Below are 27,898 nucleotides of genomic sequence, written 5' to 3'. Positions count from 1 at the left end.
AATCCTGTTCATATATCTTATGTTGTTATGGTCTTAATGTTCTTTAAAAGACCCCACACTTTCTCCTTCTTTATTTCGACATGCCCTAGCGTATTTGCACGTTCCATACTGATCTCCCTATCCTCCAGATCCTCCTTGGTAAATACCGATGCAAAGTTCTCATTTAGAAACACACCATAACCATTGCCTCCAAGCACATCATCTCTCCTTTATCGCCGTGTGGTCCCACTCACTCCCCAGTTATCCTCTTGCCCCGATGTATGTACAGAATGCCTTGAGATTCTCTTTAAACTTACTTGCTGAGGAACTTTCACGGCCCCTCCTGGCTCTCCTAATTCCCTTTTTACGTTCCTTTCTGTCTTCTTTATTATCCTCAAAAGCTCTGCTTTGATGTAAACACTGTTTGTACTGAAGAGCATATGTTTTGAATATATTAAGACCGTAAGACCTTAAGATATTGGAGCAGAATTAGGCCATTTCTCTTTGACTAATCAAGATCCTATCAACCTCTGCTTTAAATACACTCAGTGACTTGGCCTCTACAACTGTCTGTGGCAATGAATTCCACAGGTTCACCTCCCCCTGGCTAAAGATATTCCTCCTCATCTCTGCCCTTCTACTCTGAGACTGTACCCTCAGGTCCGAGACTCCCCCACTACAGGAAAGATAGAGGAAAAGATCTGCATGGAGAAGGTGGTAGGCACAGGGGCCTGCTTGTGTGCTGAACCACACTGTGGCTGAGCTTGCTCAGAACTCTAAAGAGTTTCAAAGATTCCCCACCCTCTGTACAAGAAATTTCTCCTCATCTCAGTCCCAAGTGGTCAACACCCGCTGGTTTCAGATCTTTCAACACGTGGAACCATGGTCTCCCCATTCACACTCTTACCTGGTAGTAGCACGATACTATCACATGCTGGGGCATCACAGTTCAGAGTTCAGAGTTCAGCTCTGCATCCCATGATTCCCGTGAGCACGTGGGTTTCCTCCCAGGTGCTTCAGTTTCCTCCCACAGTCCAAAGGCGTACTGGTTAGTACGTTAATTAGTCGGTGTGATTAGGCGGGTTGCAGGGCAGGGCAGCTCAGTAGGCTGGAAGGGCCTTTTCTCAAGCTGTGTCTCTAAACAAATAAATTATTAAATTACAGAGCTAACCAGTTAGTTTCTGCTGTGTATATGGTGATGGAACGGTATTGTGGTGAATAGACCACTTACATCACAGGGCCAGAGTGTTTTGCAAGCTGGCTTAGGTATGTTACACCACCTCTACTCTCCAAATTAAAGCAAAGATAAAATCTAGTTCTCCTTTAAGGACAGAACTCACTTAAAGTTCATATAAAGGGGGATGATGTGTAGAGAATTTTAAGCATTAAATACTGAATTTAATTTCTGTGTGAATTGTTAATAGTTCTGGTTGCAATCCCACATCCTGTTTTCTTAACAATCTCTCACCACCCTGTAGGCCGCAGGCTGCGCTTGTGGCTGGTTAGTTCCAGAACAGAAAAAAGAGGTTTTTTTTCTCTGTGACCTTTTCTAAATAAAATTTTAATTTTATGCTGAATAACTCGGTCACTGTTAACTTGTGAGAAGCAGGGCCAGCGAAGAGCAGAGAGCATGGTGGAATCTAAGAGCATTTCTCCTTGAGATTATTTCTGTCCATTCCACTGTGCAATGATGGCTGCTTTACTTGGAAAGTTGTGCCTTCAAGTCATTGAGTCTGTGGTTTTCCTAGAATCTCATCAAATTAAATAGCAAAGGTCACGGCTGCTAAATTTACAAGGCACTGACTTTGTGAGTAAAAATATCAGAGTACAAGCTGAACTAGTGAGAACACAAATGATGTTTTCAGAGACTAGGAAAGGAAAATCATCCATTGTCATATAAAGCTATACGGCCCAGGAAAGGGTACTTAAGATCTTGTCCATGACAACATTTTTGCCATCTACACTAATCCCTGCACGAGGTCCGTATCCTTCTGTGTCTTGTTTAATTAAATATCTGTCTAAATGCCTTTTAGGTGTTCAAAGTTCAAAGTAAATTTATTCTCAAAGTACGTATATGTTAGAATATACTACCCTGAGCTTCATTTTTTTTTGCAGGCATTCGCAGTAGGACAAAGACATGCAATAGAAGCAACGAAAAACAGCGCACAAAGATGGACAAACAACTAATGTGCAAAAGAAGACGAAGTGAGCCAATGCAAAAGTAAGTAAATAAATATTATTGAGAATGTGAGTCTTAGAGCCCTTGAAAGCAAGTTCATAGGTTGTGGAATCACTTCAGAGTTGTGGTGAGTTACATGTAGTTGGGGCAGCAAGGTAGTGCAGAGGTTAGAACAACCCTTTACAGTATCAGTGGCTCGGGTTCAATTCCCACTGTCGCCCATAAAGAGTTTGTACGTTCCCCCCCGTGACCGTGTGGGTTTCTTCCGGATGCTCCAGTTTCCTCCCACAGTCCAAAGATGTACCAGTTTGTAGCTGAGTTGGTCATTGTAAATTGTCCCGTGATTAGGCGTGGGTTAAATTGGGGGAAGTGCTGGGCGGCGCAGCTCGTAGGGCCTGTTCCGCACTATATGTCAATAAATAAATTTTAAAATGTGATGATGATGGTAGGTTCTTCACTTGCGAAGATCAGGAGGGAAGAAGAGTCCTCAGGAGCGACAGCAGGATCGTTGGTGCCTGCAGAGGCCAATTCTGGACCTGCAGACTCTGGAGCAGCATGGACACGCGAACACCTGGAATGCAGGTGCTTGGATAGTCGGATCCTTCCTGCGTCTCCTCTTCCCTTCAGCAATCGCCCTTCTGGATTCCTCAAAATTCCTGGCTGCTCTGTGGATCAGCGGTCTCTGTCACAAGCCAGCTGCTGCCAGTCATTGACCTGAGAGAGATGCTGCTACTTGCTATTTGTACCTCTTACACGGAACACCACCATCTCTCTTGCCCCGAGAGACAGTTCTCTGCGGAGGACTGCTTTCAGTAACCTGGAGTTGTCCATGCGAGACACGTGGCCTGAGCACCAAGCTGCTTTCAATGCTTGGAAATTGAGCCTTCTCCAGGATCTCGGTGTTGGAGACACCATCCTGCCCGCTGATACCCATGATGGGCCGGAGGCAGTCACTGATGGAAGAGCTCCAGGCTTTGGAGCCGTATAGTGGTGTGGTGACAATGGCAGCCTGGTACACCTGGATCTTTGTGGACAGACGCAGCTGGTGCTTCTTCTACACACATTTTCGGAGGCGCCCGAAGGCACTGCTGGCTCTGGTGAGTCGATTGTCAACGTCCCTTACTACAGCAATGTCATCGGAGGTTTAAAATCTGCGTTTTCCTTCTCCTAGGTGGGCTGCCGTCCAAGGCTGACGAGTCCCACCTGCCTGAAGCAACTGGTTATGAGGCGCCAGTGGTCCGCCTTCGCCCCTTCTCTTGTCAGTAGAAACGGTTCCAACGGACCTAGTAGTTAATCCAATGAGAAGGCCAAGAATTGGACTCGGTTGTCAGAGGCTGTTAGAGACTCACGCCATTTGAAGCACTTTATAGGTAGTGGGAGCTTATGACAACCTTAGGAACCATATACTACCTTCAGCTTCATTATCTTGCAGGCATGAACAACAGAACAAAGAAATAGAACAGAATCAATGAAAAACTATGACAAATAACCAATCTGCAAAAGACAACAAATTGTGCAAATACAAAAAAAAAATAAATTAGTGAATAATATTGAGCACATGAGTTTTAGAGTTCTTGAAAGTGAGTCCATAGGTTGTGGAATTAGTTGAGTGTTGAGGTGAGTGAAGTTATCCACGCTGGTTCAGGAGCCTGATGGTTGAGGGGTGATACCTGTCCCTGAGCCTGGTGGTGTGGGAGCTAAGCCTTAGATCCCACACCAGTGAGAAGAGAGCATGGCCTGGATGGTGGAGATCCTTGATAATGGAGGCTCCTGCTGCAGCACATTTTGTAGATGTGTTTCTGTAATGTTTTGCATATATAACTCTAGCATCTCCTCAACCAATGAGTTCCAAATATAACCAATTCTCTGTGTTTAAACAAAATTCCCCTCAAATCCCCTTAGAATTCCGTTTTCCAACTCTCTGCTCAACTTTCTAAATGATTATATCCTGTTGAAGCCCCAGGCAATCTTTCTCACTATCCACAGCTCAGCCAACTGGTTACTGACTAATCATACCTCCTACATTCGCATACACATCATTAGTATACACTCAATGGCCACTGAGTGTATCTCCGTGGTCTTCTGCTGCTGTAGCCCATCCACTTCCAGGTTCAGCATCTTGTGCATTCAGAGATGCTCTTCTGCACACCACTGTTGTAACGTGTGGTTATTTGAGTTACTGTCGCCTTCCTGTCAGCTTGAACTAGTCTGGCCATTCTCCTCTGACCTCTCTCATTAACAAGGCATTGTTCATCTGGCAAAATGCCTCATCGCCAGATCTCACCAACAGGCACCAAGACCTCGCCTGGCTGGCGGTGAGAGGGGCCCTCCCAGTCAGAGCCCTCCTGTACGCCCGGAACGTCGTCCCCGCACCCCACTGCCCATGGGAGGACTGCAGTGAGGAGGAGTCTGTGACCCACCTCTTTGCACACTGCCAGTTCGCAAAGAGGGTGTGGAGGAGGATGGACGGGCTAGTGTCACGTTTTATCCCCAGCAGCTGCGTAACAGAGGACTCTCTGATCTACGGGCTGTTCCCGGGGACGCACACGGAGACCAACATCCGGTGCTGCTGGCAGATCATCAACTCGGTGAAAGACGCTCTTTGGTCAGCCCGAAACTTGATGATCTACCAGCACATGGAGATGTCCGTGGGAGAATGCTGCCGACTGGCACATTCTCGGCTGCAGGAGTACGTGCTGAGGGACGCACTGAAACTTGGTGCAGCCACCGCAAGGGCCCGGTGGGGAAGGACCACAGTATAGGTTTTCTCCACCCGTGGGAGTGGGAGGGGTCGGTGGGCGGGGAGTATACCCCTCAACAATGAGATGCTAAGCTGAACTACTGGAGTGCCACGTGGGTGGCTATAAATACGGATATGTACTGAGTATAATGGAAACGTATGTAAAGGATGAAAAGTTATTGAATGGTTTATTGTATATATTTATTTTTGAATAAAGTATATTTTGAAATATAAAAAAAAAATTTTTCACCCACAGAACTGCCACTCACAGGATTTTTTTTGCTTTTCACAATTCCTTGTAAACTCTAGAGATTGCATGTAGAGAGTTCCATATGCCTGTTTATAGGATTGATCGTGGAAAACCATGCTTCTAGGAATTAATCTTGCATGCCGCGTGCTTGCCTGTGGCATCACTTCCACTGATGCCCAGTCAGACTTGTGTCCCTCTCCATCTCCATGGGTAGAGACCAGGGAGAGTTGGTCATGACACTTTACAGCCAGGTGATGCTCATGGATCCTTGTGGATAGTTTTCACCCAGAATGGCCACCATAACATTTGCTGCAGTTTTTTTTTTTTCCTTTCCAAAAATACTTTATTCAGAAATATTACAAAATAAAAATAATTACATACAGAAAAAGAAAACCATTCGTTGACTGTGAGTCCTTATTCAATACAGTTATTAACAATAAAATTTTGCGTTGACTCTGTTCATTTACAAATGAAAGATGTTTACAGTAAATCATGCGTTTACTCTCAACTCTTGGTCAAGTGTTAAGACTTATTAACAATCAAAATTTTCAACAATAAAGGCAGGCAATGGCTCTAATACTTTCCCAAATTAACAATTCCACCCACTCCTTGGGCACCATGTTGATTATCTGTCCACACCGCTGATGAGGGTAGGTCTCCTTCCCACCCAACCTCTCCCCCTCCTGCGGGTGATGAACGTTAAACTGTGGTCCTTCCCCACCGGGCCTTCGCGGTGGCCGCACCAAGTTTGAGTGCATCCCTCAGAACGTACTCCTGCAGACGAGAGTGTGCCAGTCGGCAGCATTCAGTCACGGACATCTCCGTCAGCTGGCAGACCATCAAGTTTCGGGCCGACCAAAGAGCGTCTTTCACCGAATTGATGATCTGCCAGCAGCACCGGATGTTGGTCTCCGTGTGCGTCCCTGGGAACAGCCCGTAGATCACGGAGTCCTCGGTAACGCAGCTGCTGGGCATGAATCTTAGTACTGTCCCTTCCATTCTCTTCCACACCTTCTTTGCGAACCCACAGTGTGCAAAGAGGTGAGCCACCGACTCCAACCCATTACAGTCCTCCCGTGGGCAGTGGGGTGTGGAGGAACTGTTCCGGGCGTACAGGAGGGATCTGACTGGGAGGGCCCCTCTCACCGCCAGCCAGGCGAGGTCTTTGTGTCTGTTGGTGAGATCTGGCGATGAGGCATTTTGCCAGATGAACTGGACGGTCTGCTCAGGGAACCACGCCACTGTGTCCATCACGTCCTTCTCCTGCAGTGCCTGCAGGACACTACGTGCCGACCACTGCCTGATGGCCTTGTGGTCAAATGCGTTGGTCTTGAAGAATTTTTCTACGAAGGACAGGTAAGGGGGCAACGACCAGCAGACGGGGGCGTTGCGCGGGAGTGGGGCCAGACCCATCCTTCGTAGCCAGGGCGACAGGTAGAACCTGGGCACATAGTAGTACTTTGTGCCCACGTATCTGGGATCCACGCACAACCTGATGCAGCCACACACGAAGCTGGCCATCAGGGTGAGGGCGACATTGGGGACGTTCTTGCCCCCATTGTCCAGGGACTTGTGCATGGCGGTCCGTCTCACCCGCTCCATCTTGGATCCCCAGACGAATCTGAAGACAGCCCGGGTGATTTCCGAGCTGTAGGAGCGGGGGACGGGCCAGACCTGCGCCAAGTACAGCAGCCCTGAGAGCACCTCACACCTGATGACCAGGTTCTTGCCCGTTATCGACAGGGAGCACACCCCCCACAGTCCCAGTTTCTGTTTCACCTTGGCAGTCCGCTCCTGCAGTTCCCACATTGGATTTTGTAGACCACATTGGTCTTGGCTAATAGCTTGGTTTGCTCTTTAGGTCTGCAGAGCACTCTCCTCAATGTTGCTGTTGGTTTATGCATGACCAAAATTCCATGTTCTTGGAACTAGGGTATTTCTAGAAGCATGGTTCTCGCCAAACAATTCTATAAACTGACACATAGACCTCGATCCCACTTATAAGCCAATGTGGGCAAAATTCCAGACCACGCATAGTGTTTGCCATGCAACCAGTCAGCAACAAGACCTCTTCCCTACATCATAATTGGGTTTCCATAGTGACAAGCAATCAGCTGATTGATAAGTATATAAAGGAAGACACACCACAACTAACATTAAGCTGGGTGCCAACCACAGTAAAACAAGAAGAAGATGAAGAGGAAGGACTAACAGCGCACTGATGATGTCTCCTCATACATGACATAAGCTTTGCAGATGGATTGCAAAGATTGGAGAACAACTCAGGCCAACCTTCAACCACCAGAGCTACATATTTTCCGAGTTATTTCCAATATATGTACTTTGATAATAAGCAACACACATCAAAGTTGCTGGTGACGCAGCAGGCCAGGCAGCATCTCTAGGAAGACGTACAGTCGACGTTTCAGGCAGAGACCCTTCGTCAGGACTAACTGAAGGAAGAGTTAGTAAGAGATTTGAAAGTGGGAGGGGGAGGGGGAGATCCAAAATGATAGGAGAAGACAAGAGGGGGAGGGATGGAGCCAAGAGCTGAACAGGTGATTGGCAAAGGGGATATGAGAGGATCATGGGACAGGAGGCCTAGGGAGAAAGACAAGGAGGGGGGGAAACCAGAGGATGGGCAAGGGGTATATTCAGAGGGACAGAGGGAGAAAAAGGAGAGAGAGAGAGAGAGAATGTGTGTATAAAAATAAATAACGGATGAGGTATGAGGGGGAGGTGGGGCATTAGCGGAAGTTAGAGAAGTCAATGTTCATGCCATCAGGTTGGAGGCTACCCAGACGGAATATAAGGTGTTGTTCCTCCAACCTGAGTGTGGCTTCATCTTTACAGTAGAGGAGGCCATGGATAGACATGTCAGAATGGGAATGGGTTGTGGAATTAAAATGTGTGGCCACTGGGAGATCCTGCTTTCTCTGGCGAATTAAAATGTGTGGCCACTGAGAGATCCTGCTTTCTCTGGCGAATTAATATGTGTGGCCACTGGGAGATCCTAATTAAAATGTTGCTTGAATTTCCAGCACCTGCAGAATTCCTGTTGTTTGCGACTTTGATAATAACTTTACTTTGAACTAATCCAGAAATTTAACTGTGTTACTGCAAGCATATATATTATATCATGCACCTTGTTTGCAGATTTGCCATACAAACATAAAACCTATGAACTTAGGTAATCAGTACAGAACAGTCCATTTAGTCCATGATGTTTCTGCAGAGGTTTTAGACCATAAGACATAGGAGCAGAATTAGTCATTCAGCCTTTCGAATCTGCTCTAGCTTTCCTTTATGGCTGATCCCTCTCAACCCCATTCTCCTGGGCCTTCTCCCCATAATCTTTGACGCCCTTACTAACCAAGAACCTATCAACCTCTGCCTATAAGGCACCGCAAGACTTGGCTTCCATAGTCGTCTATGAAAATGAATTCCACAGATTCACCACCCTCTGGCTAGGATCCTATTTTCTCATCTCTGCTCTAAATGGATGTCCCTCCATTCTGAGGGTATGTACTCTGGTCCTAGACTTCCTCATTATAGGAAGCATCCTCTCCACATCCACTCTATCTAGACCTTTCAATATCTGATAGGTTTCAATGAGATCCTCCCCCATTCCTCTACTTCCAGTGAGAACAGGCCCAGATTCATATATGACTCCTCATTCGTAAGGCCAGTGATGTTGTGGGGATGGAACTGGACTCTCTGACGGTGATGTCTGAAAAGAGGATGCTGTCCAACCTGCATGCCATCTTGGACAATGTCTCCCATCCACTACATAATGTACTGGGTGGACACAGGATTACATTCAGCCAGAGACTCATTCCACCGAGATGCAACACAGAGCGTCATAGGAAGTCATTCCTGCCTGTGGCCATCAAACTTTACAACTCCTCCCTTGGAGGGTCAGACACTCTGAGCCAATAGGGCTGGTCCTGGACTTATTTCCATCTGGCATAATTTACATATTATTATTTAATTATTTATGGTTTTATATTGCTATATTTATACTCTATTCTTGGTTGGTGCAACTGTAACGAAACCCAATTTCCCTCGGGATCAATAAAGTGTGTCTATCTATATATTAACCCTTTCATTCCTAGGTTCATTCTCATAAACTTCCTCCTCTTTTAATCTATTCTAAGATCAATCTAACCCTTCTCTCCCACATGGCCCTCCATTTTTCTTTCATCCAATGTCCCCAATGTATCTGGCTTTACCACGTACCCGCCAATCTCTGTGTAACAGCCCTGTTTCTGACTTTACCCCTATACTCTCCTCCAATCACCTCAAAGTTATGCCTTCCTTTATTAGTGATTTTTGTCCTGGGAAAAGGTCTCTAACTGCTCACTCGATCTTTGCCTCTTATCACCATGTACGCCTCTATCAAGTCACATCATATCCTCCTTCTTGCCAAACAGTAAAGCCCCAATCTATCCTCATAAGACATGTTCTATCATCGAGGTAGTATCCAGGTAAATCTCCTCTGCACCCTTCCTAAAGCTTCCACATCCTTCCTATATTAAGGCAACCAGAACAGAACACAGTATGCCAAGTGTAGTCTAACCAGGGTTTTACAGAGCTGCAAAGGGCCATGCAACTTGGGTTATATCCGTTTTTGAGACCATGTTTCATTGTCACCGCAATATTACCTTGCAGTAAAGTTATTTCCCATGGTAAGGGAGTCTAGGACAAGAGCGCATGACTTCACGATTGAAGGACATCCATTTAGAACAGAGATGTGGAGAAATTACTTTAGTCAGAGGGTGGTAAATCTGTGGAATTTGTTGCCATGAGCGGCTGTGGAAGCCAAGTTATTGGGTGCATTTAAGGCTGAGATAGATAAGCTCTTGATTAGCCAGGGCATCAAAGGGCATGGGGAGAAAGTAGGGGAGTGGGGATGACTGGAAGAATTGGATCAGCCCATGAGTGTTTGGCAATGGCCTACTTCTGCTCCTGTATCTTATGGTTCCTGAACTCATTCTCCTGACTAATGAAGAACAGCGCACTATATGTCTTAACACTTCATCAGTTTAGCCTAGGACCTGAACAGAACACATTAATCCCAAGGGACTTCAACGTCTGTTCAATAGCTGCATGAGTATGGGCTTCTACCTTTTGATATTTACCAGCAGTTCACCCACAACTGAGTAGATGTGGTGACAAAGAAACATAGGCACATGAGAAACTCCAGGCTACACAGGGAAGAATCCGAGTTCAAGTTTAATTGTCATTCAACCTTACACTTGAATGCAGCCTTAAAGTAAATATTCAGAAGGGATATGTTTTCTGGATGGTGTTTGATGCCTCCGGGCCTGCATTAGCTGGAGCTTAGAGGAACGAGAGGGTGAGGGAGAGTGATCTTATTGAAACCCCTCAGATATAGAACATAGAACATAGAATAGTACAGCACAGTACAGGCCCTTCGGCCCACAATGTTGTGCCAACCCTCAAACCCTGCCTCCCATATGCCCACACCTTAAATCCCTCCATATACCTGTCCAGTAGTCTCTTAAACTTCACTAGTGTATCTGCCTCCACCACTGACTCAGGCAGTGTATTCCACGCACCAACCACTCTCTCAGTAAAAAACCTTCCTCTAATATCCCCCTTGAACTTCCCACCCCTTACCTTAAAGCCATGTCCTCTTGTATTGAGCAGTGGTGCCCTGGGGAAGAGGCGCTGGCTATCCACTCTATCTATTCCTCTTATTATCTTGTACACCTCTATCATGTCTCCTCTCATCCTCCTTCTCTACAAAGGGTAAAGCCCTAGCTCCCTTAATCTCTGATCATAATGCATACTTTCTAAACCAGGCAGCATCCTGGTAAATCTCCTCTGTACCCTTTCCAATGCTTCCACATCCTTCCTATAGTGAGGCGACCAGAACTGGACACAGTACTCCAAGTGTGGCCTAACCAGAGTTTTATAGAGCTGCATCATTATATCGCGACTCTTAAACTCTATCCCTCGACTTATGAAAGCTAACACCCCATAAGCTTTCTTAACTACCCTATCCACCTGTGAGGCAACTTTCAGGGATCTGTGGACATGTACCCCCAGATCCCTCTGCTCCTCCACACTACCAAGTATCCTGCCATTTACTTTGTACTCTGCCTTGGAGTTTGTCCTTCCAAAGTGTACCACCTCACACTTCTCCGGGTTGAACTCCATCTGCCACTTCTCAGCCCACTTCTGCATCCTATCAATGTCTCTCTGCAATCTTCGACACTCCTCTACACTATCTACAACACCACCAACCTTTGTGTTGTCTGCAAACTTGCCAACCCACCCTTCTACCCCCACATCCTGGTCGTTAATAAAAATCACGAAAAGTAGAGGTCCCAGAACCGATCCTTGTGGGACACCACTAGTCACAATCCTCCAATCTGAATGTACTCCCTCCACCACCACCCTCTGCCTTCTGCAGGCAAGCTAATTCTGAATCCACCTGGCCAAGCTTCCCTGGATCCCATGCCTTCTGACTTTCTGAATTGAAAGGCCTAGAGTAGTCATGGAGAGGATGTTTCCTGTAGTGAAGGGAATCTATGACCAGAGGGCACAGCCTCAGAATACAAGGACATCCCTCTAGAACAGAGGTGAGGAGGAATTTCTTTAGCCAGAGTGTGCTGAATCTGTGGAATTCATTGCCATGAACGACTGTGGAGGTTAAGTCACTGAGTATATTTTAAGTGGAGGTTGTTAGATTCTTGATTAGTGAGGGCATCAGGGTTATAGAATCTCAGGGTTATACGTGGTGACATGTATGTACTCTGATAATAAACTTGACTTTGACTTTGAGAGACCAAAAGGAAATCCAAATTTTTCATGAACACAAGAGATTCTGCAGATACTGTAATTCTTGAACAACTCAGGCAAAATGCTGGAGGAACACAACAAGTCAGGCAGCGTCTATGGAAGGGAATAAACAGTCGATGTCTCAGGCTGAGCCCCTTCAAAGTTCAAAGTAAATGGATTATCTAAATACGGATATGTCATCACATTCTACCCTAAGATTCATTTTCCTTCAGGCATTCTCAGTAAGACAAAGAAATACAGCAGAGATAATGAAAAATTACACAGAAAGATTGACAAAAAACAATGTGCAAAAGAAGACAAACTATGCAAATACAATTAATAATAATAAATATTTAGATAGATAAGTAAATAATAAGCACGATACAGTCCGCAGATGCTGGAAATCTAGAGCAACACACGCGCAAAATGCTGGAGGAACTCAACAGGTCAGGTCTACGGAAATGAATAAATAGTTGACGTTTCAGGTTGAGACCCTTCTTCAAGGGCTGGAAAGGATGGGGAAGGACGGCAGAATAAAAAGGTGGAGGTGGAGGTGGAAGGAGGAAAGCTAGAAGGTGACAGGTGAAGCCAGGTAGGTGGGAAAGGTAAAGGGTTGGAGGAGAAGGAATCTGATGGGAGGAGAGTGGACTGTAGGAGAAAAGGAAGGAGGAGAGTCAGCAGGGGGAGGCGATAGGCAGATGAGAAGAGGTAAGAGGCCGAAGTGGGGAATTGAAGAAGAGGGGAGCGGGAGGGATTTTTTAACCTGAAGGAGAAATCGATACTCATGCCATCAGATTGGAGGCTGCCCAGGTGGACGATAAAGGTGTTGCTCCTCCACCTTAAGGTTGGCCTCATCATTGCCCAAGAGGAGGCCATGGACTGTACATGTCAGAATGGGAATGGGAATGGGGCTGGAAATTAAACTGTTGGGCCAACAGAAAGTCTCGTTTTTGGTAGATGGAGTGGAGGTACTCAACAAAGTGGTCCTCCAATTTACAATGGGTCTCACCAATGCAGAGGAGGCTGCGTTGGCAGCACCGGACACAATAGTCAACACCAGCAGGTTTCACAGGTGAAGTGTTGCCTCACCTGCAGGATATAAATAAAAATTTCTTAGAACATGTGTTATAGAGTCTTGAAAGTTAGTTCATAGGTCATCATCGGGAGTCCTGCTGCAAATCCAAAGCTTTTGTCCTGCTTTCCATTCCAGAAATTCATCTATTATTTTTCATCTTTGACACACATCTGTATATCGGCGAACCCCTTGATTTTTTTTTCATTCTGTATCCTATAAGTTTTTATAAGTTCTGATAAGGAAACTAGGCCATATCTAACCACAGTGCATCTTTACAGTGTTTCTTAGTATTTGATTCTATCTGTTCCTGGAAGTTCCTTTAATAGATAAAGCAGTTTCTACAAGCCACAGAGTTCAAAGATAATCTGTTATAATGCACTGTTACCCTAGCCTAGTTAGATTGTTTGGTGATAATATTTAAAGGGGAGGTTTGTCGTCCACATTGTTAGTCCATAGACTTCATCAGAAACTCAGGTGATTTTTTTTTGCTAAACAAGTTTCGGCTTATGTCAGATGTGGAAGGAAGAATATTCAGTTCCATGCAGTTCACGTTTAATTGTCATTCAAACATACATGTATGCAGCCATATGAGCCACTGAGCCCGAACTGGTTCCCCTTAAGAGCGATCCATATTGTCCCAGAATCCTACACCTTCCTCATATCTGTGCAATTACTTTCTCCTCCAATTATTTATCTACGTTGGGGAGTATTCTGGAGGTATGTGAATATAACAGATATTAATTCAAGAAGAACCAGTCTTCAGTTCTTATTGTAAACTGAAGTTAAACTGGCCCACAGACAATGAGACATTTGCACAGGTGTCAGACAATGGGGTAATGTTAATTGCCCTGCAGTCATACAAGCAACTATGGGTTTTAGTAATTTGCACCATTATAATTAAGTTTAGTGAAGCTTGCAATTAGAAAAGGATTTGAACATTCAGAAGCATTTCCCACTGTAGATATACAATTCAAAGGAAGCATTGTCAACCCAAAATACAGAGGCAAGCAATGTCATTGTAATCGTATTGAATCACCTGCTGTCACCATTGATCTTAAAGGTATAGAAGTGTGATGTACCTTTGGGTTTGAGAGACTCTACTGAGAGTGTCTCCAGATTGATGCCTGCTTGTTGTGATGAATATAGACTTCTATATAAGACCATATGATATGGGAGCAGAATGAGGCTACATGGCCCATCGAGTCTGCTCCACCATTTCATCATGATTGATCCATTTTCCCTCTCTGCCCCAGTCTCCTGCCTTCTCCCCATATCCCTTCATGCCCTGAGCAGTCAAGAACCTATCAACTTCTGCCTTAAATATACCCAATGACTTGGCCTCCACAGCTCTCTACGGCAATGAGTTCCACATATTCACCACTCTCTCGCTAAAGAAATTCCTCCTCATCTCCATTCTAAAAGGACACCCTTCAAATCTGATGCTGTGTCCACTGGTCTTAGACTTCCCCACCTTTGGAAACATCCTCTCCACATTCACTCTATCTAGGCCTTTCAACCTTCAATAGACCCCCGCCCCAACACACACACACACACACACACACACACACACACACACACACACACACACACACACACACACACACACTTCCGAAATCCAATGAGTACAGTCCCAGGACTTTCTTTGGTGGATGGGTCAGTAAGTGGGGGAAAGGCTGGTGGCAAAGGAATTGGAAGACAGATAAGAAACGCCTCCTTTTATCCATATGGAAGCACAAGAGGCTGCAAATGCTGGAACCCAGAGCAATACGCAATACACAGGATGATTTCAGCAGATTCAGCAGTGTCTATGGAGGGTAATGGACAGTTGATGTTGTTGGTGAATAATCTGTCTTCTCTGAGATAGAGACAGAAAGATCAGGAGAGTGAAGAGAGGTGTCAGAGAAGGACCAAGTGAATTTGAAGGAGGGGTGAAAGTTGCCAGCCAAGTTGATGAGATGGAGGCAGACTGCTTTTAAAATAATATCCATTCACCTTTAGGCTGAAGTTGGCTGTCCATTTCCCTTCATAGATGCCGCTCCTGCCTTCCTCCTTTATCCATTCATGCCCTGACTAATCAACCTCTTCACTAGCTTCAATGTCTCTTTGGTGACATTTGGGGGCTCACCTGGGATGCTGTTGAGAAGACTTTCTACCCAATGGCCTTGAATGAATGTTCAGTACATTACAGGACAGGTACCATGCTTAGAATCAGTTTCTCTTTACTTAAACCCATTGAATAAGTCTGTAATATTGAATACAAAGCCAATGTATATAAACAGGGAATTTTAAATGTAAGTACGACAGCATAGCAGTTAGTGCAACCTCATTACAGCATGGGGTGTCGGAGTTCGGAGCTTGATTCCAACTTCATCTGTAAAAAACCTCTATATCCTTTCCATAAACACGTGCATTTCCTTCCGGATGCTCCAGTTTCCTCCCACAGTCCAAAGACATTCTGCTTAGTGGATTAAATGGTCACAATACAGTACATTCTCCTGTGATTGGACTAGGGTTGAATCAGTGGGTTGCTGGGCTCTTTGGGCTGGAAGAGCCTATGGCCTGCCGTATCTCTAAATAAATAAATTCTGTTTTTGTGTAGATAGGCCACAAGACTCTGGACAGACTTTAACTTTAATAAACAGGTATATTATTTTCTTATTGTTACATGTAGTGAAAACTTTGTTTTGTATGTTAGCTGTACAAATCATATACGTGGGCATGTGGCCAAGTGGTTAAGGCTTTCGACTAGTGACCTGAAGGTCGTGAGTTCGAGCCCCAGCCGAGGCAGTGTGTTGTGTCCTTGAGCAAGGCACTTAGCCACACAGTGCTCTGCGACGACACTGGTGCCAAGCTGTATCAGCCCTTGCCCTTCCCTTGGACAACATCAGTGTCGTGGAGAGGGGAGACTTGCAGCTTGGTCTTCCATACAACCTTGCCCTGGAGAGTGAAGACTTTCCAGGCACAGATCCATGGTCTCGCAAGACTAACGGATGCCTTAAATATACAAATCATAAGTGAAAATGATAACAGAATGCAGAAGAAAGCGTTGCAGTTACAGAGGAACTGCTGTGCCGGTAGATAATAAGATGCAAGGTTTAATGATGTAGATTGTGAGGTCAAGAGCCCATTTTATGAGGGGGCCATTCAATACCTTTATAATTGTAGAGAGGGGGCACGGTAGCATAGGAGTTAGCGTGACGCTTTGCAGAACCAACGGCCCGGGTTCAGTTCCCACTGTTGCCTGTAAGGAGTTAGTGTGTTCTTCCTGTGACCGTGTGAGTTTCCTCCAGGTACTCCAGCTTCCTCCCACAGTCCAAAGACATGCTAGTTGGTAGGTTAATCGGTCATTGTAAACTGTCTCGTGATTAGACTATGGTTAAATCGGGGGGGGGGGAGGGGGGAGTGGTAGGGGGGTGTGCAGGGCGGTGCAGTTCGTAGGGCCAGAAGGTCCTACTCCACGTTGTATCTCAATAAATAAACAAGATGTCCTTGAGCATGCTTTCAGGCTTTCGTATCTTTTGCCTGATGGGAGCGAAAGTGAGAATGAACGGAGTGAAGTGGGACCTTGAGTCCATTGGCTGATCTACCGAGGCAGTGAGAAGTGTGGACAGAGTCCACAGAGGCTGAGCGGGAGGCTGGTTTCCTGAGGATTGGCATTTTGCTCATATATGGAGGTACTTCAGAGAGCGCAGGTGGGGGCTCATCAAATTTGATGTGAAAGCACAAGTAGTATGTAATGTACGTAAGAACACAAGAAGTTCAGAGCAAACCATTCTTCCAAGGAGTTCATGCAATCAGCCCTGGTCTAATTTCCTCTTCTGTTCTACTTCTACACAGCCTTCAATACCCAGATTTTTCAGAAAAGTATTGTTAAATAGCTTCAAAAACCCTATAAGTGCCTTCAAAGCCTTAAGACCATAAAGACCATAAGATATAGGAGCAGAAGTAGGCCATTCAGCCCATCGAGTCTGCTCCACCATTCAATCATGAGCTGATCCAATTCTTCCAGTCATCCCCACTCCCTGCCTTCACTCCTTACCCTTTGATGCCCTGGCTAATCAAGAGCCTATCATTCTCTGCCTTGAATACACCCAATGACTTGGCCTCCACAGCCGCTCGTGGCAACAAATTCCATAGATTTACCACCCTCTGACTAAAGTAATTTCTCCACATTCTGTTCTAAACGGACATCCTTCAATCCTGAAGTTGTGCTCTCTTGTTCTAGACTCCTCTACCACGGGAAATAACTTTGCCATATCTAATCTGTTCAGGCCTTTTAACATTTGGAATGTTTCTATGAGATCCCTCCTCATTCTCCTGAACTCCAGGGAATACAGCCCAAGAGCTGCCAAACGTTTCTCATACGGTAATCCTCTCATTCCTGGAATCATTCTCCTGAATCTTCTCTGAACCCTCTCCAATGTCAATATATCCTTTCTAAAATAAGGAGCCCAAAACTGCACACGATACTCCAATTGTGGTCTCACGAGTGTCTTATAGAGCCTCAACATCACATCCCTGCTCTTATGTTCTATACCTCTAGAAATGAATGCCAACATTGCATTCGCCTCCTTCACCACAGACTCAACCTGGAGCTTAACCTTAAGGGTATCCTGCACAAGGACTCCCAAGTCCCTTTGCATCTCTGCATTTTGAATTCTCTCCCCATCTAAGTAATAGTCTGCCCGTTTATTTCTTCCACCAAAGTGCATGACCACACACTTTCCAATATTGTATTTCATTTGCTACTCCTTTGCCCATACCTCTAAACTATCTAAGTCTCCCCTAAACTATCTAAGTCTCTCTGCAAGCTCTCTGTTTCCTCAACACTACCTGCTCCTCCACCTATCCTTGTATCATTAGCAAATTTAGCCACAAATCCATTAATCCCATAGTCCAAATCATTGATATATATCGTAAAAAGCAGCGGTCCCAACACCAACCCCTGTGAAACTCCACTGGTAGCCAGAATAGGATCCCTTTATTTGCACTCTTTGTGTTTAGGATCTAGGGCTTTCCCAGCATATACAACTCATAAACTCTTCTCGGCTTCCAGCTGGGTCTAGGTGAAAATTTTAACCAAAGTTTCGATGACAAACTCTGCCATCTTCATCAGGGACGTCTAGTCTGGAATGTCTGATACGCAATGACCAAAGGATTGACTTTGGTAGCACAGAACTACTGTGCCGTGCTAATGGCTTTTGGGACTGCTTGATGAAGGAAGCCATGAAATAAGACTAGAGAATAAAAATTTCAACAAAGATGAAGATCTCATTCTAAGTAAGAACTAGAATATGATTTTAAACAAGGTGGGACAGTGGAAACCTGATTCGTTGAGGACTAACCAATCAGGATAGACAGACAGCGGGAGCTGAGTATATATACCACCAGACTGGACCATAGACATCATCCCTGATGAAGATGGTGGATTTTGTCATCGAAACATTGGTTAAAATTGATACCTGGACCCCAGCTGGAAGCCCAAGAAGAGATTATGTGCCTTTGGATGATCATCTGCTTTTGAAATACTCACAAACTGCTGCAGGAACTCGGCAGGCCAGGCAGAATTTATGGAGAGGAATAAACAGATGATGTTTTGGGCCAAGACCCTTCCATTCAATTCAATTCAAGTTTAATTGTCATTCCATTGTCATTGATTGTACCAACAGTCACACACAGCACAAAGCACTCAGAGCACATACAAGAGAGTGAGCACATGTAAGATATCGGTAAAATAGAGCCACACAGAAAATGTCAAGACCCTGAGTCCGTGAAATCTGCAGTTGAACACAATACAGCTTGTTTTCTGCCGAGTGAACCTGGGGGTCAGCACTGACTCCAGCTTGGATGCTGCAACACAGCGCCCCCAGTGGAGCACACTGCCTTCAACGCCTCTCTGCTGCTGGCTGTAAACAGATGACACCGCAGCTTGAGGCCTAGTCCTCGCTATCACCGAGGCCAGGCAGCTTCCTTGCTCGACCTGCTGAGTTCCTCCATCCTTCAGTGTGTGTTGCTCTGGATTTCCAGCATCTGCAGAATCTGTTATTGTCTGCTTTTGACTCCTCTTACCAAAGTGCATGACCTCACAGTTCTCCATGCTAAACACCATCTGCCAACACTTTGCCTGTATACTAAACTTATCCTGTTCCAGAGCTCAATTAACCTCATTGCAATGTGTCTACTCACCTATTTTTGTGTCATTGGCAAATTTGGATATCATACAAAACCCCTTCATTGCTCACTGATGTAAATAATGACTAATGTGGGTTAAGAAATGATCCTCGGGGAACTCCACTGGACAGTCTTCCAATTTTCCAATCTGGGAAAGAGCCATTTATTCCAACATTCTGTATCCTATCTAATAATCAACCTTCAATCCATTCTAACACACTTAAACCTTAAGAAAATAAGACATAGGAGCAGAATTAGGCCATTCTGGCAATCAAGTCTGCCCTGCCATTCTATCATGGCTGATTTTAAAGTTCAATGTTCAAAGTTCAAAGTGCATTTATTATCAAAGTATGTATGTATTATACAATCTTGAGATTTGTCTTCTGACAGGCAGCCACAGAACAAAGAAACCCAAAAGAAGCCATTAACAAAAGGCCATTGAGCACCCAATGTACAGAGAGGAAAGAAAACATTGTGCAAACAATAACCACAGGAAAATAGTGTTCTGAACTGAAGTCCGCAAAGAGAGTCCGATAGATCAGCATAGTTCACCGCAGAGCCGAGTGGTGGAGCAGTGATCTGAATTGGCCCGTCCCTCGCCTCTGGCCTCGATGCCCTAACCTTTTCAATCTGGCCTGGCACCGGAATCTCCATCCAGGCATTGAGTTCAGTCACCTCAGTGTGCCCTGACGCCTGGACACCGCTGCTTTGATACGGCTGTGACTGACCTTCCAGATTCAGCTTAAAGCTCCATCCTCTCAATTCCATAAACCTTTGACATCCTGACTTATCAAGATCTCATCAACCTTCGCTTTAAATATATTCCATGACTTGGCCTCCACAGCAGACTGTGGCAATGAATTCCACCGATGCACCACCCACTGGCTGAAGAAATTCCTCCTCGTCTCTTTCCTATATGGACATCCCTTCACTCTGAAGTTGTGCCTTCTGACTTTAGAATCACCCACAATGGGAACCGTCCTCCCCACTTCCACTATCCAGTCCCTTCAATATTTGATTCACTTCCCCAACACCATAAGCTCTTACATACATGTATGACTTGGCCACCTTTCTGACAACTATTGATATGGTTTGGAAAGTTGTTTCGATCAGCTAAAATTCAAGGAATTCTGCAATGGATGAGTTGTAATGCAGGGTTTCAACCTGAAATGCTAATAGTTTCTTTGAATCAAATGCTGATTTAAAGATTTTTAAAGATTCACTTTATTTGTCACATGCACATCGAAACATTATAACTATATAACCATATAACAATTACCGCACGGTAACAAGCCATCTCGGCCCTTCTAGTCCGTGCCGAACTCTTACTCTCACCTAGTTCCACCGACCCGCACTCAGCCCATAACCCTCCATTCCTTTCCTGTCCATATATCTAACCAATTTAACTTTAAACGACAACATCGAACCTGCCTCAACATTGAAACATACAGTGTGTTGTACCACACAAAATGCCGGAGGAACTCAGCAGGTCAGGCATCATCTATAGGGAGGGTGGGGTGGGAATAAGCAGTCGCGGTTTGGGTCAAGACCACCTATCAGGACTGGGCTGATGAAGGGTTGTTAATTCCCCTCCATAGATGCTGCCTGACCTGCTGAGTTCGTCCAGCATTTTGAGTGTGTTGCTCTGGATCTCCAGCATCTGCTGAACCCCCTGGGTTTCTGAAATGTGTGGTTTATTTACTTATTTCAAAGGTTTCAAAGGTACATTTAATGTCAGAGAAATGTATACATCATACAACCTGAAGTGCTTTTTCATCCACGAAAACAGAGGAGTGCCCCAAAGAATGAATGACGGTTAAATGTTAGAACCCCAAAGTGCCCCCCCAGCTCCCCTCCCCCCCGCACGTAAGTGGCAGCAAGCAACAATCCCACCCCCCCCCACCGGCAAGAACACAGTGTCGGCACCCGCCACCGAGCACGCAAGCGTGAGCAAAGAAACAGCTAAGACCCAGACTTGCAGTACTCCAAAGACTATGCGTTCACCCGGTATTCGACATACCACAGGCTCTCTCTCTCTCTCCCCCTAATAAGTGAGAAAGAGATGTCTCCATTTCACGATTTTTCTTCTTTTGCACATTATTTGTCACTTGTTACGTATGGTTTTTAAGAAGTTCTATTGTATTTACTTATTTTTCTGTTAAAGCCTGCAAGAAAATGAATCCCAAGGTAGCTTATGGTTACATATTGAGCCCTCCGTTGGTCAGGGCTAACCATGGATGTTGTAGAAACATAGAAACATAGAAAATAGGTGCAGGAGTAGGCCATTCGGCCCTTCGAGCCTGCACCGCCATTTATTATGATCATGGCTGATCATCCAACTCAGAACCCCGCCCCAGCCTTCCCTCCATACCCCCTGACCCCCGTAGCCACAAGGGCCATATCTAACTCCCTCTTAAATATAGCCAATGAACTGGCCTCAACTGTTTCCTGTGGCAGAGAATTCCACAGATTCACCACTCTCTGTGTGAAGAAGTTTTTCCTAATCTCAGTCCTAAGAGGCTTCCCCTCTATCCTCAAACTGTGACCCCTCCTTCTGGACTTCCCCAACATCGGGAACAATCTTCCTGCATCTAGCCTGTCCAATCCCTTTAGGATCTTATACGTTTCAATCAGATCTCCCCTCAATCTTCTAAATTCCAACGAGTACAAGCCCAGTTCATCCAGTCTTTCTTCATATGAAAGTCCTGCCATCCCAGGAATCAATCTGGTGAACCTTCTTTGTACTCCCTCTATGGCAAGGATGTCTTTCCTCAGATTAGGGGACCAAAACTGCACACAATACTCCAGGTGTGGTCTCACCAAGGCCTTGTACAACTGCAGTAGTACCTCCCTGCTCCTGTACTCGAATCCTCTTGCTATAAATGCCAGCATACCATTTGCCTTTTTCACCGCCTGCTGTACCTGCATGCCCACTTTCAATGACTGGTGTATAATGACACCCAGGTCTCGTTGCACCTCCCTTTTTCCTAATCGGCCACCATTCAGATAATAATCTGTTTTCCTATTTTTGCCACCAAAGTGGATAACTTCACATTTATCCACATTAAATTGCATCTGCCATGAATTTGCCCACTCACCCAACCTATCCAAGTCACCCTGCATCCTCTTAGCATCCTCCTCACAGCTAACACTGCCACCCAGCTTCGTGTCATCCGCAAACTTGGAGATGCTGCATTTAATTCCCTCATCCAAGTCATTAATATATATTGTAAACAACTGGGGTCCCAGCACTGAGCCTTGCGGTACCCCACTAGTCACCGCCTGCCATTCTGAAAAGGTCCCGTTTATTCCCACTCTTTGCTTCCTGTCTGCTAACCAACTCTCCACCCACACCAATACCTTACCCCCAATACTGTGTGCTTTAAGTTTGCACACTAATCTCCTGTGTGGGACCTTGTCAAAAGCCTTCTGAAAATCCAAATATACCACATCCACTGGTTCTCCCCTATCCACTCTACTAGTTACACCCTCAAAAAATTCTATGAGATTCGTCAGACATGATTTTCCTTTCACAAATCCATGCTGACTTTGTCCGATCATTTCACCGCTTTCCAAATGTGCTGTTATCACATCCTTGATAACTGACTCCAGCAGTTTCCAAACCACCGACGTTAGGCTAACCGGTCTATAATTCCCCGGTTTCTCTCTCCCTCCTTTTTTAAAAAGTGGAGTTACATTGGCCACCCTCCAATCCTCAGGAACTAGTCCAGAATCTAACGAGTTTTGAAAAATTATCACTAATGCATCCACTATTTCTTGGGCTACTTCCTTAAGCACCCTGGGATGCAGACCATCTGGCCCTGGGGATTTATCTGCCTTCAATCCCTTCAATTTACCTAACACCACTTCCCTACTAACATGTATTTCGCTCAGTTCCTCCGTCTCACCGGACCCTCTGTCCCCTACTATTTCTGGAAGATTATTTATGTCCTCCTTAGTGAAGACAGAACCAAAGTAATTATTCCATTGGTCTGCCATGTCCTTGCTCCCCATAATCAATTCACTTGTTTCTGTCCGCAGGGGACCTACATTTGTCTTTACCAGTCTTTTCCTTTTTACATATCTATAAAAGCTTTTACAGTCCGTTTTTATGTTTCCTGCCAGTTTTCTCTCATAATCTTTTTTCCCCTTCCTAATTAAGCCCTTTGTCCTCCTCTGCTGAACTCTGAATTTCTCCCAGTCCTCAGGTGAGCCACTTCCTCTGGCTAATTTGTATGCTGCTTCTTTGGAATTGATACTATCCCTAATTTCTCTTGTCAGCCACGGGTGCACTACCTTCCTTGATTTATTCTTTTGCCAAACTGGGATGAACAATTGTTGTAGTTCATCCATGCAACCTTTAAATGCTTGCCATTGCATATCCACCGTCAATCCTTTGTGTGATATGCCAGTCTATCTTAGCTAATTCACGTCTCATACCTTCAAAGTTACCCCTCTTTAGGTTCAGAACCTTTGTTTCTGAATTAACTATGTCACTCTCCATCTTAATGAAGAATTCCACTATATTATGGCCACTCTTACCCAAGCTGTCCTAGCTGTCTAGATACACAAGCCAGGGCAGTACGATATGGAGAGCAAGCTGTTACCCATATAGCAGGCTCCATCTCTCCACGCATCTGATGAACCCAAAGCAACGGCAGAGACTGATCCAGTTTGACACCAGCAATATTGCAGTTGTCAGTCAGCACTGAACTAAAATGTAGAGCTGCCTTAGGGACTCCAGCTTTGGATTTAACCCTCACTGCACGGGATCGAAGTTAGATGCAGAGAATTGTAAAATTAGTCTGCTCCAGCAAGGCCACTAGCCTCCACCGTATCCAGGACGTCTTCAAGGAGTGATGCCTCAAAAAGGTGGCGTCCATCATTAAGGACCCCCATCACCCAGGTCATGTCTTGTTCTCATTGTTACCATCAGGAAGGAGGTACAGAAGCCTGAAAGCACACACTCAGTGATTCAGGAACGGCTTCTTCCCCTCTGCCATCCGATTTTTGAATGGACATTGAACCCTTGGATACTACCTCACTACTTTTTTATTTCTAATTTTCCCCTATCTATTTAATTTAACTAATATGTATACACTTAAGGTGATTCACGGTATTTTTTCTCTCTATTACTATGCGTTACATTGTTGTGCAGCTGTGAAGTTGATAAATTTCTCAAGATATGCCAGTGATAGAAACCTGATTCTGATTCTGATGAGCAGGAAGAAACACGACAGGCTGCCAGTGACGGTCTTGGACAAGTATGTACGACGAGAATGGGAAAGCATTCTGCTTTGGGTGGAATGGATCCCTTCTGTCATTGATTTAACTGTTTTCAGCAGAAATCCGGTTTCCCTTTCTGCTGGAGGAGCCAACATCTCCTGGTTCAAAGATTGGGTAGTGCCAGCCATCGTCAAGGGATGCCTTGGTTTCAGCAAGTTCAGCATCACTACTGTATACAGAGGATACAGGGGAGGAGGGGAAAGATTTAATTATCAACTTGTTGAGGTGGATATGAAAGAATCGATGATGTACAAGAAGCATTTGATGTCTCTGGGCCTGTACTTGTTAGAATTCAGAAGGATAAGGAGGAAATCTCATTGAAACCTACTGTGTACTGCAAGTTCTGGATAGAGTGGCCATGGAGACTTTGTGTCCATTAGTAGGAGAATCTAGGATCTGAGGGCAGAGCCTCAGGATTAAGGGAAACATCTCTCCAACTGAGATGAGAAGAATTTTTTCAGCCAGCGGGATGGTGAATCTGTGGAATTTGTTGACATTACAGGGCAGTGGTGGTCAAGTCATCAGGGCAAAAATGATCCAGTGCTTTCATTAGGGCAGAGATGGTACGTTCTCGATTAGTAAGTATTATGGGGAGACGGTGGGAGAATGAGGTTGTTAAAAATAATCAGCTATGATTGAAAGGTCCTCCAAGAGGACCACAGCCTTGTTGTTGGGTTTGGAGGCTTGTGTGCATCAATGGCCCGGAGAGCTATGCTGGCTGGAGTCAGAGCCTTGTGCTTTGACTCTTGGTAGGGTCCCCCAAGCCAAACAGGTCAAAGGGTAGAGGTCAGACTAAGAGTAGTCCACCAGTCCTTCAGGTCCTGGGCTAACAACCCTGATTGGTCAAAAAATATTGTTACGGAAACAACAAGGAAGAACCCTTCTTTATCTGTGTGCAACGATATGGACAGACAAACATGGAGGCCCTTCAATGCTGCCCTAAATGCCAATGGTGTAACGAGCAGTAAGTAAGTAATGAATGAATGGTGGAGCAGGCATGATGGGCTGAACAGATTGAATTTGCTGCTATAATTATTAATTTTATTTTATATATTTGTAGATACAGCACCCACCCACACCACCCAGCAACCCATCTATTTAACCCTGGTCTATTCACAGGACAATTTACAATGACCAATTACCCTACTAACTGGTAAGTCTTTGGAATGTGGGAGGAAACTGGAGCACCCGGAGGAAACCCATGTAAGGTACAATCTCCTTACAGACGGCATCAGAATTGAACTGTGTACTCTGGAACAGCCCAAGCTGTAATAGCATCACACCCTACACCTTACGGTCTATGCTAAGGCTCTATGTGAAGAAAAGGGAATCCTTGTACAAAGTCTGATCATCTCTGATCAGAGGCAGCATCTTTCATCAGAAATGTTAAACAAAAGAAAGCTTCTGCTGATTAGGTAAGCGCAGTAATTTTAGTTTTCAGTCTGAGGCAGAACAAAGAGTTTTCAAGGTTTCCTGACCAACGATCATTGTTCAAACAAAATGGCCAAAGCTAGATTATCTAGTGATGAATCTTGTTTGTTCTTTGTGGGCAAATTGGTTGTGGTGTTTTATTTATCTATTTATTTACTCAGAGATACAATGTGGAATGGGACCTTCGAGCCACGCCACCCAGCAATCCCCCGATTTAACCCTAGCCTAATCACAGGACAATTTACAATGACCAATTAACCACCGAACAGTACGTTTGTGGACTGTGGGAGGAAACTGGAGCACTAGGAGAAAGCCCATGCATTCCACGGATGGGTAGTGTGAGGGGATCCAGGAGTGCCCCTATTAACTTTTGGAGAGAAACATTTATCGTTGATGGTTTGTTTGGAAAGCAGAGAGAGACAGAGTTATTTACCACCGATATGTTGCTTTTGAAAAGAGAGAGAGAGAGACGAAGATTAACAATTGGACTGTCACTTTAAGGCATTGGAAGTAACTTTGGATTTCTACTGAGTTTGGAGTTGGAGACAGCATCAAGCAGCTCGAAAGTTGCTATGGTGACCGGAGGCAGTGTTAATTAATGGACACTCGATGTTATGATTTTCAGCACATTGTTGATGTTACTTTCAAGGACTTGTTGCCTGCTTGTACTCTTTTACAGATAAAGGAAGGAGGGACTCTTTGAATGACAGGTGATGCTCAGCCTGGTGAAATAAATGAGAGGTCAGAGGATACAGACCTCAGACACACGATCTGGACACTGAATGAGCATTGTTGTGCCCGCAGAGAAAGTGGGTTTTGGAGGATCGATCAGGCGGATCAATCCAAATTGCTATTCCACCGTGTGAAAAAGGAGTTGACTGGTGGGGAGTTGTCTATGTGTCCACCCTCGCCTGGGTGATAGCTCCACCACAGAAGACCGGTCCCCCTGGTTAAAGGCACAGTCGGTGACTTGTGAAGGATTTCGGAGGACGACGAGAGGATTGACGGTATCAGCTCACCTGAGGACTCAACTCACTCTCTCTCACTCTCTCTCCATCACTACCCAACTAAATACCACGAACTGAACTGAACTGAACTGAACTTTACTCAACATCGTAAGACTGTACCTTTTTACCCCTAGACTTAAAGAAGCTTGGTTTTTCATACATATATATTCCACACTTACTTCTATATATAATCATTGCTAACCTGTTTGATTTATCTACATTTATATTACTGTATTGCGTAGTTACTAATAAATATTATTAGTTTATAGAAATACGAGACTCCAAAGTGTTTTCCATCTCTGCTGGTTCTTTATCCCCGTCATGAGGTACATGACAGTAGGTACAGACTCCGTACAGAGGACACTTCGAGCTGTAATAGCATCGTTCTAACCACTACACCACCGTGGTGCCCAATTCTGCACATCGCAACAACATCTGTATGTTCATCATTACACAATACAGAGAGTGCCCTGAACCCTAGGCATTCGCACCCTTGGTGCCTTGGCTGACTGCTTATTCCCCGTCAAATAGGGAACCGTGTTTGGTCACGTCACCCTGGGTAGTAACAAAGGGGCACAAATGTGACCGCGTGATCTCCTCCGCGTGCTCCAGTTTCCTCCCACATTCCAAAGACGTCCCGGTTAGCAGGTTAATTGGTCACATGGGCAGCAAGGATTCTTTGGGCTGGAAGGACCTGTTACTGTGCTGGATCTCTAAATAAAGTTTAAATAATGAATGAATAAATAAATAAACAAACAAACATACAAACAGATAGATAGACTGACGGATGGTTGGATAAATAGATAGATGTACAGATGGATAGATGGATAGATAGATAGATTCCTACATACATAGATAATAATTGATAGATGGATAGATAGCGAAATAAATAGATAATTGGATAGATAAATGGATAGACAGATAGATGAATGGATAGATAGATAGGTAGATAGATTGGATAGATAGTCAG

At 44.9% G+C, this 27,898-nt stretch overlaps 1 long non-coding RNA gene across 2 annotated transcripts; it reads left to right on the top strand.

The window, feature by feature from the left end:
• Positions 1–1,488: 1,488 nt before the first annotated feature.
• On the top strand, positions 1,489–27,160 carry LOC140204770 (uncharacterized). Of its 2 annotated transcripts, none has more exons than XR_011887703.1 (3): positions 1,489–1,958; positions 2,095–2,200; positions 26,083–27,160. It is a non-coding gene; the product is annotated as an uncharacterized lncRNA (long non-coding RNA). The 2 variants fall into 2 exon arrangements; XR_011887704.1 differs by lacking the exon at positions 26,083–27,160 and adding an exon at positions 2,608–5,624.
• The last annotated feature ends 738 nt before the right edge of the window (positions 27,161–27,898 follow it).

The sequence above is a fragment of the Mobula birostris genome, chromosome 11 (genome assembly GCF_030028105.1).
Source record: "Mobula birostris isolate sMobBir1 chromosome 11, sMobBir1.hap1, whole genome shotgun sequence".
Lineage (NCBI taxonomy): Eukaryota > Metazoa > Chordata > Chondrichthyes > Myliobatiformes > Myliobatidae > Mobula > Mobula birostris.
The sequence above is the reverse complement of the archived record's forward strand: the minus strand, read 5'-3'. Positions and strand labels throughout refer to the sequence as shown.